This window comes from Saccopteryx bilineata, chromosome 1 (genome assembly GCF_036850765.1).
Source record: "Saccopteryx bilineata isolate mSacBil1 chromosome 1, mSacBil1_pri_phased_curated, whole genome shotgun sequence".
Lineage (NCBI taxonomy): Eukaryota > Metazoa > Chordata > Mammalia > Chiroptera > Emballonuridae > Saccopteryx > Saccopteryx bilineata.
In genome coordinates, this window is record NC_089490.1 from 109,182,233 (window position 1) to 109,188,749 (window position 6,517).

The following is a 6,517-nucleotide window of genomic DNA, read 5'->3' on the forward strand; positions in this document are numbered from 1 at the left end:
AATTAACATTATATAAACATTAACTGCAATTACAGAGTCAACTCTTTTCACATTTATTATTCTCTCATCCTTGTAAACACTATATTTGAGTCAGAATTGAGATTATGTTCTTTGTTTTTTTTCATATAGCAGTAAATAAAGCTTTTAATGTGATAAAATCTTCATGTTTATCTCTTTTGATAGATATATAATGTTCTTTCAAGACAATATACAACAGTTATCTTAATTGTTATTAAACATTCCCACTGACCTAAAATATTACTAATATTAATTTTTGCTTCAGTGAATTATTTGTTATGTTCATTTTACCCTTTGTGTGGGAATTTCTTTACTGAATCAGTTATACTTGGTGCTCAAAACCATGGATCTTATACACCAATTATAATAACAAATGCTACGAAATAAAGAGTTTCTAAGATAAGAATCAAAAATAATTGGAAAGGTAGTCCTACTAATAATAACTGACACTTGTATAACACTCCATGAAGGCCAGGTACTTTTTTAGTCTTGTACATATTAATCAATATAATCCAACCATAAGAGAATTATTATTAAGCCAACTTTATAGATGAGTAAGCTACAGATCAATAGGTTATATAATTTGCCCAAATGGTACAGTAAATGAGAAACTTGAAATTCTATCTCAAATAGTTTGACAATTGAGTATTCTCTTAACCATTATGCTGTGCTACTACGAGCAATTAAAATATCCCATTGTTTTTCAGATTGCTTCTTTTTACAGGCAATTTTTCTTATATAAACATTACTTTAGCCTGAAAAAGGTGCCAAATTATTTTATTTTTCATTCAACAAATTTAATTGAGAGCTCATTAAATTGATGGCCTAAAATTTATTATTATATTTTTATTCACATGAATTAAGTGGCTATCTACTATTAAAAGTTGTAATGCTGTGACATTAATCTTTGACTTTGACATTAGGCTAAAATCTGCCTTTCAAGTTCATCTTTTAGCCACATCTATTTCAACTTCTCTAAAATTGTGCATGATCAATAATCTTATAATCTTTGTAGGTAATAATTACATAGAATCACTATTATAATGTTGATAAATAATTAAGGAATGATGTGGATTTATTTTAGTATATAAATATTTGCTTATTGTTACATGTGTAATATTTTAGATGTATTTTGGAGTGATAAACTTCTTGTTTTTACAAAAAAAGACAACTAAATATTGGTATTTGCACAAATTCTCTGGTATTTAAAAAAAGTATGACATTAAAATGGGTACTTTTGGTTCATTTTGGAGTTTTCTACACTTATAGATACTGTAGTAGTGGGTAGCAAAAACGACAGTTTCCATTTAAACACCCACTTCTTTCCTTCTTCAACTCTTTTTTTTTTTTAATTATAATTTTATTTTTTTAATGGGGCGACATCAATAAATCAGGTTACATATATTCAAAGATCAACAAGTCCAGGTTATCTTGTCTTTCAATTATGTTGCATACCCATCACCCAAAGTCAGATTGTCCTCTGTCACCTTCTATCTAGTTTTCTTTGTGCCCCTCCCCCTCCCCCTTTCCATCTCCCTTTCCCCCCTCCCCTCGTAACCACCACACTCTTATCAATGTCTCTTAGTTTCACTTTTATGTTCCACCTACGTATGGAATAATGCAGTTCCTGTTTTTTTCTGATTTACTTATTTCACTTCGTATAATGTTATCAAGGTCCATCCATGTTGTTGTAAATGATCCGATGTCATCATTTCTTATGGCTGAGTAGTATTCCATAGTGTATATGTGCCACATCTTCTTTATACAGTCGTCTATTGACGGGCTTTTTGGTTGTTTCCATGTCCTGGCCACTGTGAACAATGCTGCAATGAACATGGGGCTGTATGTGTCTTTACGTATCAATATTTCTGAGTTTTGGGGGTATATACCCAGTAGAGGGATTGCTGGGTCATAAGGTAGTTCTATTTTCAGTTTTTTGAGGAACCACCATACTTTCTTCCATAATGGTTGTACTACTTTACATTCCCACCAACAGTGTATGAGGGTTCCTTTTTCTCCACAGCCTCTCCAACATTTGCTATTACCTGTCTTGTTAATAATAGCTAATCTAACAGGTGTGAGGTGGTATCTCATTGCAGTTTTGATTTGCATTTCTCTAATAACTAAAGAAGATGAGCATCTTTTCATATATCTGTTGGCCATTTGGATTTCTTCCTGGGAGAAGTGTCTGTTTATGTCCTCTTCCCACTTTTTTATTGGATTGTTTGTTTGTTTGTTGTTGAGTTTTATGAGTTCTTTGTATATTTTGGATATTAGGCCCTTATCTGAGCTGTTGTTTGAAAATATCATTTCCCATTTAGGTGGATTTCTGGTTATTTTGTTATCAGTTTCTCTTGCTGAGCAAAAACTTCTTAGTCTGATGTAGTCCTATTCATTAATTTTTGCCTTCACTTCTCTTGCCATTGGAGTCAAATTCATAAAATGCTCTTTAAAACCCAGGTCCATGAGGTGAGTACCTATGTCTTCTTCTATGTACTTTATTGTTTCAGGTCTTATGTTTAGATCTTTGATCCATTTTGAGTTAATTTTAGTACAGGGGGACAAACTGTAGTCCAGTTTCGTTCTTTTGCATGTGGCTTTCCAGTTTTCCCAGCACCATTTATTGAAGAGGCTTTCTTTTCTCCATTGTGTGTTGTTGGCCCCTTTATCAAAAATTATTTGACTATATATATGTGGTTTTATTTCTGGACTTTCTATTCTGTTCCATTGGTCTGAGTGTCTATTTTTCTGCCAATACCATGCTGTTTTGATTGTCGTGGCCCTATAATAGAGTTTGAAGTCAGGTATTGTAATGCCCCCAGCTTCATTCTTTTTTTTTAGGATTGCTTTGGCTATTCGGGGTTTTTTATAGTTCCATATAAATTTGATGATTTTTTGCTCTATTTCTTTAAAAAATGTCATTCGAATTTTGATGGGAATTGCATTAAATTTGTATATTGCTTTGGGTAATATAGCCATCTTGATTATATTTATTCTTCCTAACCAAGAAAAAGGAATATTCTTCCATCTCATTATATCTTTCTCAATTTCTCTTAACAATGGTTTATAGTTTTCATTATATAAGTCCTTTACATTCTTTGTTATGTTTATTCCTAAGTATTTTTGTTGTTGTTGTTGCAATTGTGAAGGGGATTATTCTTTTGAGTTCATTCTCAATTGTTTCATTGTTGGCATATAGAAAGGCTATTGACTTCTGTATGTTAATTTTGTATCCTGCGACCTTACTGTATTGGCTTATTGTTTCTAGTAGTCTTTTTGTGGATTCTTTGGGGTTTTCGATGTATAGGATCATATCATCTGCAAAAAGTGATACCTTTACTTCTTCTTTTCCGATATGGATGCCTTTTATTTCTTTGTCTTGTCTGATTGCTCTGGCTAGAACCTCTAGTACTACATTAAATAACAGTGGAGAGAGTGGACAACCCTGTCTTGTTCCTGATTTAAGGGGAAAAGCCTTCAGTTTTGTGCCATTTAATATGATGTTAGCTGATGGTTTATCATATATGGCCTTTATCATGTTGAGATATTTTCCTTCTATACCCATTTTGTTGAGAGTCTTAAACATAAAATTGTGTTGTATTTTATCGAAAGCCTTTTCTGCGTCTATTGATAAGATCATGTGGTTTTTGTTCTTTGTTTTGTTGATATGGTGTATTATGTTAACCGTTTTACGTATGTTGAACCATCCTTGAGATTCTGGGATGAATCCCACTTGATCGTGATGTATCATTTTTTTAATATGTTGTTGTATTCTAATATGTTGTTGTATTTAATATGTTGCTAGTATTTTGTTTAGTATTTTAGCATCTGTATTCATTAGAGATATTGGTCTGTAGTTTTCTTTTTTTGTGCCATCCTTGCCTGGTTTTGGTATGAGGGTTATATTGGCCTCATAAAATGTGTTTGGAAGTATTGCTTCTTCTTCAATTTTTTGGAAGACTGAGTAGAATAGGAACCAAGTCTTCTTTGAATGTTTGATAAAATTCGCTGGTATAGCCGTCAGGTCCTGGACTTTTATTTTTGGGGAGGTTTTTAATGTTTTTTTCTATTTCTTCTCTACTAATAGGTCTGTTTAGGCTTTCTGCTTCTTCTTGACTCAGTCTAGGAAGGTTGTATTGTTCTAGGAATTTATCCATTTCTTCTAGATTGTTGAATTTAGTGGCATAAAGTTTTTCATAATATTCTACAATAATTCTTTGTATATCTACGGTGTCCGTGGTGATTTCTCCTCTTTCATTTTGGATTTTGTTTATATGAATTCTTTCTCTTTTTTCCTTGGTAAGTCTTGCCAAGGGTTTGTCAATTTTATTGATCTTTTCAAAGAACCAGCTCTTTGTTCTATTAATTTTTTCTATACTTTTACTGTTCTCTATTTCATTTATTTCTGCTCTGATTTTTGTTATCTCCTTTCTTCGGCTAGTTTTGGGTTGTTTTTGTTCTTCTTTTTCTAGTTCCTTAAGGTGTGAAGTTAAGTGGTTCACTTGGGCTGTCTCTTGTTTGTTCATACATGCCTGAAGTGATATGAACTTCCCTCTTATCACTGCTTTTGCTGCATCCCATAGATTCTGATATGTCGTATTTTCATTTTCATTTGTCTGTATATATCTTTTGATCTCTGCACTTATTTCTTCTTTGACCCATTCATTTTTTAAAAGTATGTTGTTTAGTTTCCACATTTTTGTGGGATTTTTTTCCTCCTTTTTGCAGTTGAATTCTAGTTTCAAGGCTTTATGATCAGAAAATATGCTTGGTACAACTTCGATTTTTCTGAATTTGCTGATGTTGTTTTTGTGGCCCAACATATGGTCAATTCTTGAGAATGATCCATGTACACTGGAGAAAAATGTATACTCAGTCACTTTGGGATGAAATGTCCTGTAGATGTCTATCATAACCAGGAGCTCTAGTGTTTTGTTTAAGGCCACTATATCTTTGTTGATTCTCTGTTTGGATGACCGATCTAGAGCCGTCAGCGGTGTATTGAGGTCTCCAAGTATGATTGTATTTTTGTCAGTTTTTGTTTTAAGGTCAATAAGTAGCTGTCTTATATATTTTGGTGCTCCTTGGTTTGGTGCATATACATTAAGAATTGTTATGTCTTCTTGATTCAGTGTCCCCTTAGCCATTTTGAAATGGCCATTTTTGTCTCTGAGTACTTTTGTTGTCTTGTAGTCAGCATTATCAGATATGAGTATTGCTACGCCTGCTTTTTTTTGGATGTTATTTGCTTGGAGTATTGTTTTCCAGCCTTTCACTTTGAGTTTGTTTTTATCCTTGTTACTTAGATGCATTTTCTGTAGGCAGCATACAGTTGGATTTTCCTTTTTAATCCATTCTGCTACTCTGTGCCTTTTTATTGGTGAGTTTAATCCGTTTACATTTAGTGTAATTATTGACACTTGTGAGTTCCCTATTGCCATTTTATAGATTGCTTTCTGTTAGTTTTGTGTCTTGTTTGATCCTTCTCTTTTGTTTTTTTATCTTTTGTTTTTATTTGGTTGTATTCCATACATCTTTCCACTGTTGCTATCTTTTTTATCTCATGTGCTTCTGTGGTGGTTTTTTCAATGGTGGTTACCTTTAAGTAAGAAAAGGGTTCCTACCCTGTTCATTGTAGCGCACTATTTTGTGAGTACTTTTGCACTCCATCGTCCTTTGCTACTGTTAATCTCCATCCTCTCCCCCCTTTCTTTTTGTTGTTGTCACAGTTTAAATTTGGTTTTATTGTGTTCTTCTTGGAGCTTTTTCTTGTGGCTCTGTTTTTTTTTTTTGTTCTTTGTATCTGATTGGAGAACCCCCTTTAGTAATTCCTGGAGTGGGGGTTTTCTAATGATAAATTCCCTCATCTTTTCTGTATCTGTGAATGTTTTTATTTCTCCTTCATATTTGAAGGATAGCTTTGATGGGTATAGTATTCATGGCTGAAAGTTCCTCTCTTTCAGGACTTTAAATATTGGGGTCCACTCTCTTCTAGCTTGTAGGGTTTCTTCTGAGAAATCTGATGATAGTCTAATGGGCCTTCCTTTATATGTTGTATTCTTCTTTTCCCTGGCTGCCTTGAGAATTTTTTCTTTGCCATTGGTTTGTGCCAATTTTATTATGATGTGCCTTGGAGTAGGTTTGTTGGGGTTAAGAAAACTCGGAGTTCTGTTTGCTTCATGAATTTGGGGCTTTAGTTCTTTCCACAGCCTTGGGAAGTTCTCATCTATTATTTGTTTGAGTATGTTCTCCATTCCATTTTCTCTCTCTTCTCCCTCTGATATACCTATTATTCTTATGTTATTCTTTCTAATGGAGTCAGATAATTCTTGTAGGGCTATCTCATTTTTTTAAATTTTTGAGTCTCTTTCTTCCTCTCTCTGTTGTGCCTCAAGTTGCTTGTCTTCTATTTCACTAATCCTCTCTTCTATCTGGCCTGTTCTATTAGCCAAGCTTGTTACCTCGTTTTTCAGCTCATGAATTGAGTTTTTCATCTCTG